The sequence below is a fragment of the Hyaena hyaena genome, unplaced genomic scaffold (assembly GCF_003009895.1).
Source record: "Hyaena hyaena isolate Hyena2069 unplaced genomic scaffold, ASM300989v1 scaffold_392, whole genome shotgun sequence".
Lineage (NCBI taxonomy): Eukaryota > Metazoa > Chordata > Mammalia > Carnivora > Hyaenidae > Hyaena > Hyaena hyaena.
In genome coordinates, this window is record NW_024081017.1 from 933194 (window position 1) to 947093 (window position 13900).

Genomic DNA, 13900 nt, shown 5'->3' on the forward strand with positions numbered 1-13900 from the left:
TTCATTGTTTCATTCACTGCCCATGTATTTATTGGGTATTGCTTATGGCTGGGTCCGGTACGGGGTGCTGAGAATACAGCAGGGGCCGCTGGGGATATGAACCTGGGCCCTGCTTTCCTGTAGCTTCTGGGTACCACGAGGGCCCTGTCCCCATTGGTGCAGGGGCTGTCGGGTGTTTTGAGACAGGAGAGTTAAAGGGAGCCAGGCGTGTTGGGCCGGGCGTGCACAGTTCATGCCCTGCAGAGGAATAGTGTGCACGCAAGTGTAGCTGGGCAGTGGGGGTGGTGGACTTGAGAGAGCCAAAGTCCGGTGGGTGAAGCATTGTGGCTGTAAGATGGGAAGTGCAGCTGGATGTCAGCGGGGCAAACCTGTAGAGGCCATGACAGTCAAGCAGTGGAATTCAGACCTTTATCCTGAGGGCAGTGGGGAACCATGCATGGGAAGATTCGGAGCTGGGAAGAACCCAGGCTCAGTCATGCTTCAGAACAGTCCTTTCGGCTTTTGAGCGAAGAATAGGTGTGTGGGAGAGGTGAGCCTGGAGGCCAGGTGGCCAGCAAAGAGGCTTGGTTGAGTTCTGGAACATCGGGGCTGAGGTTCAGGGTGGTTTGAGTGGACTCGGTGAGGAAACCCCGCCAGACCGGCAAGGGGTAAAGACTGCAAGTCCCAGATGGAGCAGACCGGCCCAGAGAGGGGCATTGCATTGTCTCGGGCCACAGGAAGTCGAGGGTCCCTACCCCCAGGCACTTGGTTTGTTGTTGGGAGACAGCCAGACAAGTTTAAGATGCCATAAAGTTGTTCGGAGGTTGTACGTCCTGGACCCATGTCCTGCCCAGGATGATAGCCATCATCCCTGGCTGGTTAAACCAGAGAAAGCGTTCTGCCCTCCTAAGACAGCCACCAACACCAGGCTCCAAGTAGCCTATTTCAGTGACGGAGGTATTCAAAACCCCCATTCCTCTTTCCAGAGGCTCTGCATCCCCCACTCTGTGCCCCCAAACCCCATGACTCCTCTTCAGGGTCCCAAGACCTCAGTAAGCAGTGTTTGGGGTTTTTGTTTTTAAAGAAGTCTTCATGGGGCGCCTGGGTGGCTTAGTCGGTTGAGCATCCGACTTTCGCTTAGGTCATGATCTCACGGTTCGTGGGTTCGAGCCCCACGTCGGGCTCTGTGCTGACTGCCAGCTCGGAGCCTGGAGCCTGTTTCAGTCTGTGACTCCCTCTCTCTCTGACCCTTCCCTGCTCACGCTGTCTCTCTCTCTCCTAGAAATAAATAAAATATTAAAAAAAAAATTAAAAAAAAATAAATAAAGAAGGCTTCATGCCTCTTGCAGAGCCGAAGTTGGGGGTTGATCCCCCTAGCCTGAGATCCAGACCTGAGGTGAGATCAAGAGTAGGGCGCTTAACTGACTTGAGCCACCCGGGTGCCCCTCAGTACCAGCTTCTTAAGAGCAACTACCTAATCCCCCGCTTTTGGAGGCTTCCCCTGCGTAGCCGTGGCGATCCCAGGAAAGGGGAGGTTAGGAGATATCGAGAACCCTATCGAGCCTGGTCTCTGGACCTGGGTAGGGGGGCTCAGAAGCCGGCCCATGTCCGGCCTCTGCGAACACCTCCCTTACCAAACTGCCTCCTATTCGCCCTTAGGTCTGCCAGACACACACCACCCGCCCCTTTTATGCCCATTCAATAGGCCCCATTTGGAACAAAGTATTATACAGGCCCCTCTCCTCAGTCCCCGTCTCAAGACACCACGCCCTTGTGAGGGAGGACAGCAAACTTCCAATTGGACGCTGTTGCAGGCTCGGCCCACGACTACGGCCCATAGGTGTCTCCAGCCCGGTGCTCACAGTTGGAGGCTGGGAAAAGGACGCTTTCCCAAAGCTCCGCCCCGAGCGCCGGAGCGTCCCTGGTCTCCCGGCAACGCGCGTGGCGCTGTCCAGCGTCCTGAAGCCGCACTCCCAGCGCCTCTCAAAATAGTGGCGGCCTTCTGGCGCCCCCCAGTCTTCCTTGCTGAGCAGGGCGAAAACCCCTTAAGCAGATGTAAATAAATTTAAGCAGAGCCCCACCTCCGCACCCCAGCTTACCTCTTGGTAATAGAAAGAGCTTGCTTCACTCCACTCTCCGCTACAAAAGCCCCACCCTCCCATCTACCTCAGAGGAAAGCTTACTGCAAACCAGAGGCCTTGCAGAATCTTGAGCTGTGATCTCACCTTCATATGCCTCCAGCCACCCTCACTCCTTCCAGCCACACTGACCTCCCCTCTGCACCACAAACAGTCCAGGCACAGTCCCACTTCAGGGCCTTGCTCTCACTGTTGCCACTGACTGAAACGCTGAGACTTTTTCTTTTCCTCCTTTTCTTCCTTCCTTCCTTCCTTCCTTCCTTCCTTCCTTCCTTCCTTCCTTCCTTCCTTCCTTCCTTCCTTTCTCTTTCTTTCTTTCCTTTCTCTCCCTCTCTCTCTTTCTTTCTTTTTTAAGATTTTAAGTAATTTCTACACCCAATGTGGGACTTGAACTCACAACCCCTAGATCAAGAGTCACACTCTCCACCAACTGAGCCAGCAGGCGCCCCTTATGATCTTATCAAGACTCTTTCCTCCTCTCCTTCAGGCCTTAACTCACATCTCGCCTTCTCAGTGATTCTGGTCCTGACCAGGCTCCCTGGAGTTCTTGGCTGGTTAAGTCAGTAGAACATATGACTTTTGATCTTGGGGTCTTGAGTTTGAGCCCCACATTGGGTGCAGAGATGACATAAAATAGTCACCTCCCAATTCTTTCCTCCTCTGCTCTCTTTATTTCCTAGCACTTATCACCACCTGAGATATGTTTTACTTATTTTTCTTGTTTGCATATCGGGGCATGGATTTTTGTCTCCTAGTTGACTGTTGTGTTGCCAGCAGTGAAAACAGAGTCTGACTCAGAGTGGACACTTCATAATGTTTATTACATGTATATTCCTGTGTGTATTTGAGCACTTCAAGTGTGCTGGGCCGTGTATTGCATCATAATGACCCTCTGCCCCAATTTAAAATTGAAGAAAGTGATACTCAGAGAGTGGTGTCACCTGTCCTAAGCCACCTGGCTTCTGAGTGGGGATGCCTGAAGTCCCCCTCCAAGATTCCTCTGTGACTTTTTCACCCCTGCTCTTAAGCTGCAATCCCTTGTACTGGCTTCTCCTTCAGGAAGAGAAGCTGTATAAGAGGGTGGCTTCCCAGAGCTCAGACAGAACTGGATTTCCGTTCCTGTTCCTTGATTACTAGTCATGTGACCATACGCAAGTCAGTAAATGTCTCTGCCTCAGTTTCTTCCTTCATAAAATGGGAATGATAATAGTACCCACCTCACCGTACTTTGAGAAATGATGGCATTATAGGGCTTACCAGACAACTGACACCCATGAGAACCCACTCATGTCAACAATGTTGACAGTGTTGGCTCTTAAAAAATCATCATCATATTATTATTGTTATTTGAGAGAACTAAAAAAACATTAAAACAAAACTCAGGAGGATGGCACTTTCCCTTAGTGGTGACAGCACATTGTGCAGACATGACCAAGATTAAGGCTCGAGACCTTCCAGGCGAGGAGGAGGAGGAGCTGCTTAAACAGCTGAAAGACCTGAAGGTGGAGCCATCCCAGCTGCACATCTGCAAAGTGACAGGTGTCATGGCTTCCAAACTTCCTGAGATCTGAGTTGTTGGCAAATCAATTGCCCATATTCTCACCATCACCAACCAGACTCAGAAAGGGCACCTCAGGAAATTCTACAAGGGTAAGAAGTACAAGTCCCTGGATCCGGGGCCCCAGAAGACATGTGACATCACACCCGAAGATCAAGAGGCAGCAGAAGGAGCAGCTATACCCACTACAGAAGGACGCGGTCAAGGTCTGAGCGCTGGTTTCTCCTGTTGAAGAGGCGGGAAACTATGGGGGAACGGGCACTTCCATTTACTGCTTGCTGGTGCAGGGACACATGTCACAAGCCTACAGAGGGCATTTGGAAGGACCTTATACTCTTCGGCCCCGTCATCTGGATGCTGGAAAATTTTCCTGCAGATATACTTGCTGCCATGTAAAATGAGTTAAATACAAGATTATGTGTTGCAGCCTTGTTTGAAGAAGCAGAAGATTACTCACAACTGAAGTGAGAAGAAACCGGAGACTCCAGAAGGCATTGATGGTCTGCCCATATATCGGGACATGAGGCAATTGTCAAAAAGAGTAAGGAGAATAGGGGCGCCTGGTTGGCTCAGTTGCTTAAGCGTCTGACTTTGGCTCAGGTCATGATCTCATGGTTTGTGAGTTTGAGCCCCGCATCAGGCTCTGTGCTGACAGCTCAGAGCCTGGAGCCTGCTTCAGATTCTGTGTGTGTGTCTCTCTCTCTGCCCTCCCCCACTTGCGCTCTGTCTCTCTCAAGAATAAATATTAAAGAAAGTTTAAAAAAGAAAAGAGCAAGGAGAATATGTACTGATATGGGATGGCCTCCAGCGTGTAGACGGAAAGCAAGATGCCTCCCCCGAGTGTCACTACCAAGGGTCTCCTTCCATGTAAAAAGGGATAAATATCTGCATTTAACTTTATTTCTTAAATATTTTATTTATTTTTTAAGTAGGTGCCACACCCAACATGAGGCTCAAACTCATGACCCCAAGATCAAAAGTCTCATGCTCCAGCAACTGAGCCAGCTAGGTGCCCCACCAGATTTTTAAGATTTGCTTCAGTTTGCAGGAGGAAACACTAAAAAGGACACAAGGGGGGCGTCTGGGTGGCTTAGTCGGTTAAGCGTCCGACTTTCGCTTGGGTCATGATCTCGCGGTTCGTGGGTTCGAGCCCCGCGTTGGGCTCTGTGCTGACTGCCAGCTTGGAGCCTGGAGCCTGTTTCAGAGTCTGTGACTCCCTCTCTCTCTGACCCTCCCCTGCTCACGCTGTCTCTCTCTCTCTCTCTCTCTCTCTCCTAGAAATGAATAAAACATTTAAAGAAATTAAAAAAAAAATAAAAATAAAAATAAAAAGGACACAAGGATCTGATAAAACATGTTCCTAGGAAAAGCTGAGATGAGAAATATGGTGGAAGGGGGATGAGGGGGCAGGGAGTTGTTTCACCTCTTTATGCTTTCTGAAAAAAATTTTAGGTTGATTTATTTATTTTGAGAGAGACAGCACGTGAGCAGAGGGGAGGCAGAGGGAGAATCCCAAGCAAGCTCCGCAGTGTCAGTCAGCACAGAGGTCATGACCTGAATCAGAAGCCTAACTGACGGAGCCGCCTTGGAGCCCCACTTTCTGAAATTTTTATACATTTTGAAAACGTGAAATAGTACAATAGCAGAAGAGAACATAAAATAGAACTCTTGTAGTTACGACCTCCGAAGACCACCATTTTGGATTTTGGATTTATGTAAAAACCACGCAGGAGCGCCTGACTGGTTCAATCAGTAGAGCACGCAACTCTTGATCTCAGGATAGTGAGTTCGAGTCCCACATCAGGGATAGAGTTTAATTTTTTTCCAAAACCCAAAATTTTAAAAACAATTTTGTTATGTTTATTTTTTGAGAGAGAGACACAGAGCATGAGTAGGGGAGGGCCAGAGAGAGAGGGAGACACAGAATTTGAAGCAGCCTCGGTGTGGGGCTCAAACGCACGAAAGGTGAGGTCATGACCTGAGCCAAAGTCAGATGCTTAACTGACTGAGCCCCCCAGGTGCCCCCAAAGCACAAATTTTTAAAAAGGAATTCCTCCCTCAAGAGCTCAACCATATTGAATTCAGCTGCCGAACACTTAAACTGAATAATGAAAGATGTAGCTAAAAAGCTCAAACATCCGAAGAAATGTCCAACCCTCGGTAACAATCATGGGAATGCAAACTAAAACACCAATGAGATGCCATTGCACATACACCTGATTGACAGGATTTAAGAGCTCTGAAAATGGAAGAGTTGGCAAAGATAGGCTACAAGGGCGCTTTCTTACCCCAACGTTGCAGGTGTTAATTGGTGCCTTCACCTGGAAAGAAGTTGGTACTGCCTAGTAGAGTAGCCACCTGGTCTGGGGGCTCCCACGTCCATTCCTAGGGCCCTTGCACAGATGTACAAGGAGATGTGTGTACAGACGCTCATGGCGCTGCCGTTTATTTCTTTCTTTAATGTATTTATTTGTGTACAGAGAGCGAGGCAGGGAGGGGTGGGGGAAGGAGATAGAATCCAAGCAGGCTCTGCGCTGCCAGTGAAGAGCCCGATGTGGGGCTTGATCCCAAGAACCCTGAGATCATGACCTGAGCTGAAATGAAGAGCTGAAATGAATAGCAAAAACACAGAATGCCTGGGTGGCTCGGTCGGTTAGGGGTCTGACTCCTGATTTCAACTCGGGTCATGATCCCATTGTAGTTCGAGCCCTGCACTGAGCGCAGAGCCTGCTTGGGATTCTCTCTCCCTCCCTCTCTCCCCTTCTCTTTCAAAATAAATAAACTTAAAAAAATATTGAAGTATTAAAGCTTCTAGGAGGTTAAAAAAAAACCCTCCACTAATATATCTAAATGAATCAATAAAAACCCACAACAGCAACAGTAAAAAAATACCATCTCTACTAATATATGCTGGTAAATATGAGTATAGCACAAGAATGAATAAATACCAAATGTTACTTAATATTAAGGGGTGAGAACTGTTTTCACAGGGGACAGGATTGGGGAATGTAATTCACAGTACACCTTTTATCCATGTTTTTTAAACTATGTGGTTATATATTATCTGTTTTATTTAGTTATTAATTATTCTTTTAAAGTAGTCTCTACACCCGACTTGTGTCTTGAACCCATGACCCCAAGATCAAGGGTTTGCAGGCTCTACCAACTGAGCCAAACAGGTGCCCCATTATTATCGATTTTAAAACCTTAAATGAGCTTATTTAATTAAAATGGAATCATGGGGCACCTGGGTGGCTTAGTGGGTTGAGCCTCTTGATCTCGGCTCAGGTCATGATCCCAGGGTTGTGGAATCAAGTCCTGAATTGGGCTCCACGCTGAGCATGGGTCCTGCTTAAGATTGTCTCTTTCTCCCTCTGCCTCCCTCCTCTGATCGCAGTCTCTTTTGCTTTCTAGAATAAATGTAAATATATATATATACATACATAAAATAAAATTGAATCATAAGTAAGGCTTATTACACTCCTCTGTTTTCAAACTTTTTGTTATATTTAATGTATTTGTGTGTACATATGTTTTCATGTTTTATATAAATTTTTTTACTGTGGAAAATAGAGAAAATTTACCATTTTAACCTTTTTATCACATTTGCTAAGAGATTCCCCTTTCATTTTATCGAGATATAATTGACACATACATTGTATTCGTTTTATTTATTTATTTACTTATTTATTTAAAGTAAACTCTATGCCAGTGTGAGCCTCAAAGTCATGACCCTGAGATCCAGAGTCACTCGCTCTGACTGAGCCAGCCAGGTGCCCCTGTATCAGTTTTAAGTGTACAGCATAATGATGTGATATATGTAATATTTAAAATGTATTTAATATGTAGGGGTTCCTGGGTGGCTCAGTCAGTTAAGCGGCCGACTTTGGCTCAGGTCATGATTTCACGGTTCGTGGGTTCGAGTCCCGTGTCGGGCTCTGTGTGGACAGCTCAGAGCCTGGAGCTTGCTTCCGACTCTGTGTCTCCCTCTCTCTCCCTCCCCCTCCCCTGCTTGCATTCTGCCTCTCTCAAATAAACATTAAAAAATATATTTAATATTTGAATGGGAGATCCAAACATTTACAACTATTCAGAGGGATTTTTTTTTTTACGGGAATCATTTTCTGCATGTTAGTAGGATGATCTTCCCAGATCCCCTCCCCAGTGAAACTGGTGGAAAGTATTAAAGTAACTACCATTTAAAGTCTCTGGAAATGGCTGGGGCGCCTGAGTGGCTTAGTCGGTTAAGCGTCCGACTTTCGCTTAGGTCATGATCTAGCGGTTCGTGGGTTCGAGCCCTGCGTCGGTCTCTGTGCTGACTGCCAGCTCAGAGCCTGGAGCCTGTTTCAGAGTCTGTGACTCCCTCTCTCTCTGACCCTCCCCTGCTCACGCTGTCTCTCTCTCCTAGAAATAAATAAAACATAAAAAAAAAAATTAAAAAAAAATAAAGTCTCTGGAAATGGTTCTAAGGGCAAACAGTAAATGAGGAAACAATTATTTAAGAAAATCTATGAGAGAGACGCCTGGGTGGCTCAGTCAGTTGAGCGTCCGACTTCGGCTCAGGTCATGATCTCACGGTTCGTGGGTTCAAGCCCCACATTGGGCTCTGTGCTGATGGCTCAGAGCCTGGAGCCTGCTTCTGATCTCTTTCCCTCTCTCTCTGCCCCTCCCCTGCCGTACTCTGTCTGTGTCTCTCTCAAAAATGAATAAACATTAAAAATCTTTTTCTATGAGAAAATTGAGTTACAATAGCGAATGTTTCCAGTATTTGATATCCTTTACCTCCCTGCCTTCTCTCAGTTCAGTGAGATGGAAACTCCACTCCAGACTGGTGCAACCGGGCACACAGGGTTTGCTCACACTTAGCCCCCAGCTGGGAGCTTCTCTTCTTACCAGAGGCAGCATCTCAGAATTTCCCATCCTGCTCTTGGCTGCCTGGGTTGAGGCTGAGACAAATAGAGCTCTTCGAAGAGAGAATAACAGAATTTCCAAAATGATGGGAAGACTCCAATGACCAGATCCAAGAATTTCAAGGACAAATTAAACAAAATCCACACTGGGGCGCCTGGGTGGCTCAAGTCAGTTAAGCATCCGACTTTGGCTCAGGTCATGATCTCACGGTTTGTGAGGTCAAGCCCCAAGTTGGGCTCTGCGGGGACAGTGCAGAATGTGCTTGGGATTCTCTCTCCCTTGCTCTCTGCCTCTTCCCCACTTATGTGCGCTCTCAAAGTACTTAAATAAACTAAAAGAAAAAAGAAATCCACTAAGAACCCAGAAAGACAGAAACAGGTCACAGGAAAGAGTATTTTGAGATCCTAGTGGGTTTTGTTTGTTTCTTTGTGTTTTTTGTTGTTTTAGCATTTTAAACATACCTTTTAATTTGGTGTTGGGGCTAAGAGGGAGACAGGGTGTTAGAGAGCAATGTCTGGGATTAGAAGAATACAACACAATGGGGTTAAGTCATTTGGTTGTGTGAGGAGAGGCAGCCAGCAGAGAAGGGGCAGCTTCAAAGTATCCGCCCCACGACCGCCTGAGTGGTCATCTTAGTTGGTTGAGCATCTGGCTTCAGCTCAGGTCATGATCCAGGTTCGTGAGTTCGAGCCCCATATCCGTTGGGCTCTCTGCTGTCAGCCTGTCAGCCCCGAGCCCGCTTTGGATCCTCTGTCCCCCCTCTCTCTGTCTCTCCCCCTGCTTGCACTCTCCCGAAAATAAATAAATCTTAAAAAAAATTTATCCATCCATATGGCTTTCACATGTCCCTCTTCATAGTCCAAGACCTGAAATATCCAGCAGTCTGCCGCTCCCCGGGTCATGGCCGAAAGCACTCAGCCTGATTCGCTTCCTGAAGACCACGGCCAGACTTGGCTCATAGCTTACCCTCAACGATGGCTTGGTCACTTCTGCCACCATCCTGTGTGCCCGCTACAGCCAGGTGAGGTCCCGCTCATGGCAGAGTCCGTCACTCTCACTCCCAGCAGTCTCTTCCCCACGCCAGCCCCGCCTGGCAGCCACCATGCCCTCCACAAGCACCTCCCAGAAGGGCCAAAGCTGGACACGATCTGCCAGCACAGCGCCCAGCACCCAGTCCTCGCCGCTGCAGGGGATGCTCACGCGCAGAAGTACCGGGCACAGTGGCCTGGCTGGTCCAGCTCACTGTGCCCCCGAGTCCCTGAGCTCCGGCCACTACCCAAAATCCGACTTCTTTTTTTTTTTTTTAAATGTTTTATTTATTTCTAGGAGAGAGAGAGAGACAGCGTGAGCAGGGGAGGGTCAGAGAGAGAGGGAGTCACAGACTGAAACAGGCTCCAGGCTCTGAGCTGGCAGTCAGCACAGAGCCCGACGCGGGGCTCGAACCCACGAACCGCGAGATCATGACCTAAGCGAAAGTCGGACGCTTAACCGACTAAGCCACCCAGGCGCCCCCAAAATCCGACTTCTTAATGGTGATAATGGAAGTTACAAGCAGAGCATGTTCAGTGGGCCAAGAGAAAATAATTGTCAATCTATAATTATATACCCAGTGAGACTATCTTTCAAGAACGTGGGTGGGGCGCCTGGCTGGCTCAGTAGGGAAAGCATGAGACTCTTGATCTCCAGGTCCTGAGTCCAGGCCCCACCATGTAGAGTGTGGAGCCTCCTTTAAAAAAAAATCGATCAATAAAAAGAACGTCTAATGAAAAAAAGTTTCAGAGGTGTACTTCAAACAAACAGAAATTGATCTGAGACCAGTGAATAGAAGTCACAAGCAAAGATCTTGCTATAGTGTGGGTTCATCATTGTGTGAAACTACAATAATACTGCCTAACTTGTGGGAAAAAACCTCAGTCAAGATATAAATTCCACAACTTAGATGAAAGGAATGCATTCTTAGAGACATACTACTTAATACTACTTAACTGAACTGGCTTGAGAAGAAAAAGAAGCCTGAATTGTCTTTTATCGTGATCGTGAAATTTGGGACACCTGGCTGGCTCATTCATTAGATCATGCAACTCTTGATCTCAGGGTCCTGAGTTGGAGCCCTATGTTGGGCATGGAGTTTATTTTTTTAAAGCCCATTTATTCATTTTGAGAGAGAGAGAGAAAAAGAAAGAGAGAGAGAGAGTGTGTGTGTGTGTTGGGGGAGAGGCAGAGAGAATCCCAAGCAGAGCCTGATGCGGGGCTCAAACCCACAATCATGAGATCATGTCCTGCATGGAAACCGAGTCAGCTGCTTAACCAACTGAGCCATGCAGGTGCCCCATAGAGTTTACTTTAAATATTAAAAAAAACCCAAACCAACAACCCTTAAATCAATAGCTACAAATGTTTCTTCACAGAAAACAGCATAACCAGATGGATATACAAGTGAGGTCAGTAAAACATCCCAGAAACAGATAATTCCAATCTTGCCCAATTTCTTCCAGCAAATACATATTTGAACACCAAACTCAGGCAAATACAGTTTAAGAAAGGAAAACTATAGGCCAATATATTTTATAACAGGTTGTGATCCAGAAATTTTAAATAAAATATTAATTAAGATTAATGTAAAATGCCATAATATATAAAAAGATAGCATGACCAAGGTGGGCTTATGTCAGGAATGGAACTAAATGTAGTAATAAATAAGAAAATAAGTTGGGGCGCCTGGGTGGCTTAGTAGGTTAAGCGTCCGACTTTCGCTTAGGTCATGATCTAGCGGTTCGTGGGTTCGAGCCCCGCGTCGGGCTCTGTGCTGACTGCCAGCTCAGAGCCTGGAGCCTGTTTCAGAGTCTGTCACTCCCTCTCTCTCTGACCCTCCCCTGCTCACGCTGTCTCTCTCTCTCTCCTAGAAATAAATAAAACATTAAAAAAAAAAAAAGAAAATAAGTTTACATCATTGGGCACTTTAAATTAAATGAGACAAATAATATAGTCATTTCAGATACTGAAAAAGCATACAGTAAATGTTTATGATAAAAATCTGTTAGTGAACCAAGAATTGAAAGGATTTTTTTTTTCATTTTTTAAATGTTTATTTATTTTTGAGAGAAAGAAAGAGAGAGACAGCATGAGCAGGGGAGGGGCAGAGAAAGAGAGAGCAAATCCCACGCAGGCTCCAGGCTCTGAGCTAGCTGTCAGCACAGAGCCTGACATTGGGCTCGAACTCACAAACCATGAGATCATGACCTAAGCCAAAGTCGGACGCTTAACCCACTGAGCCACCCAGGTGCTCTTGAACGGATGCTTCTTGGGGTGCCTGGGTGGCTCAATCGGTTAAGCTTCTGATTTCGGCTCAGGACAGATCTCACAGTTTGTGGGTTCGAGCCCCGCGTCGGGCTCTGTGCTGACAGCTAGCTCAGAGCCTGGAGGCTGTTTCACATTCTGTGTCTCCCTCTCTCTCTGCCCCTCCCCCACTCATGCTCTGTCTGAAAAATAAATGAACTATAAAAAATTTTTTTTTTAAAAGAAAGGTTGTTTCTTCACTTGGTATGGTGCATCTTCCAATAACTTACTGTAGACGTCATACATAGGGTGAAATGTTGAAAGCATTTTCTTTAAAGTATCTTCAGGTGTTTGTATGGGGAGTAAAGAACAAAAGCCCTAAGACCAGCGAGGTGTCTACTGCAATAATCCAGACAAGGAATGCTAATGGCTGGGCCAGAGTGAGAGCTAGGGAGGGGGTGTAAGTAAACTAGTTGATCCTGTGTAGATTTTGAAAGTAGAGCAGCCAGAATTTGCTGATAAATCAGATGTAGCAAGTAAGACAGTGAGAGGTCAAGGACCACTCCTAAATTTCTAGTCTGAGTTCCTGGAAGGACTTAGCTGCAATTACTGACAAGAGGATGAAGGAAGGAGGTAGGCAAGCTTGGGGGAAAGGGGGACAAGTGGGAGCTCTACTTTAAATTAAAAATATTTTTTAAAATGTTTTATTTATTTCTGAGAGACAGCGTGAGCAGGGGAGGGTCAGAGAGAGAAGGAGACACAGAATCTGAAACAGGATCGAGGTTCTGAGCTGTCAGCACAGAGCCCGACGCGGGGCTCGAACCCGGGAACGGAGAGATCATGACCTGAGCCAAAGTTGGACGCTTAACTGACTGAGCCACCCAGGTGCCTCTGGGAACTCTACTTTAGACATCTGAAGTTTGGGTGCCTGCAGACATCCATGGAGCTATCTAGGAGGCATCTGTGAAGACGAGAGGGGAGTTCAATGAGAGAGGACTACACCGGAAATAAAAATTTGGGCACTGTCATCGTACAGATGTTTTAAACGCACAATATGAGTTACAGGCGACACGATAGAGAGTGATGGGGGTGTAGCATTATTAAGATTGGGGGGAGGCAGGAGCAACTCATAAAATATGAGGCAGCTATGGGGAAACCAGAAAGGGAAGAGTATTGCAAAGGCAATAGCAAGTGCAAAGGCCCTGAGGTGGGCCTAAAGGGTGAGCGTTTTTCAGACACGGCCTCAGTGAAGATTCTCCACCAGCCTGAAAAGCGCAAGCCTCCTAGGTCAGTCTTGGCACACAGGAGCACAATTGAGGCCAGTGGGCCACTGAGAGGCAGGATTCTGGGGCAATTGCGCCCTCTGCTGACCAGGACAGATACAGACATCAGCTCCACTTTCAGCAATAAGTTATTATACATTATATAATATTTTGCTATTTATTCTTAATGTTTGCTTTTGAGAGACAGAGATACACAGCGTGAGAGGGAGAGGGGCAGAGAGAGAGGGAGACACAGAATATGAAACAAGCTCCAGACTCTGAGCTGTCAGCACAGAATCTGCTGCAAGACTCCAACCCAGGAACCCCTAGACCAGACCTGCGAAACCACGCTCTGAGCAGAAGTCTCACGCTTAACCGACTAAGCCAACCAGGCGCCCCATATTTTGTTATTATTAATGGAACACGGCTAGTGCTCAATAAATCTACGGCCCTCTCATTCCTGTGCAAAATGAAAGCTGGTACTGGGAGGTATGTATATATGCAGATCTAAACTGAATAAATGTGGCTAGGTTCTGGGCCTCGGTCTCCCCTTCTGTAAATCTAGGATTCCTTCTTTCATTGAATAAGCTAATATATACCAGGTGCTGTTGTAAGCTCGTGGGATAAATCAGTGGAGAAGATAGACAAAAGCATGTGCTAGGCAGCTTGTTAAGGTCTCTGTATATCCATGCTCATTCAGTCATTACAATGTCTTATTTTTTTGAAAGTTTTTATTTTTAAGTAATCTCTCTACCCCACGTGGGGCTTTAACTTAA

At 46.7% G+C, this 13900-nt stretch overlaps 1 pseudogene; it reads left to right on the forward strand.

Moving 5' to 3' along the window:
* The first annotated feature begins 3544 nt into the window (after positions 1-3544).
* Positions 3545-3887, forward strand: LOC120244432 (annotated as a pseudogene).
* The last annotated feature ends 10013 nt before the right edge of the window (positions 3888-13900 follow it).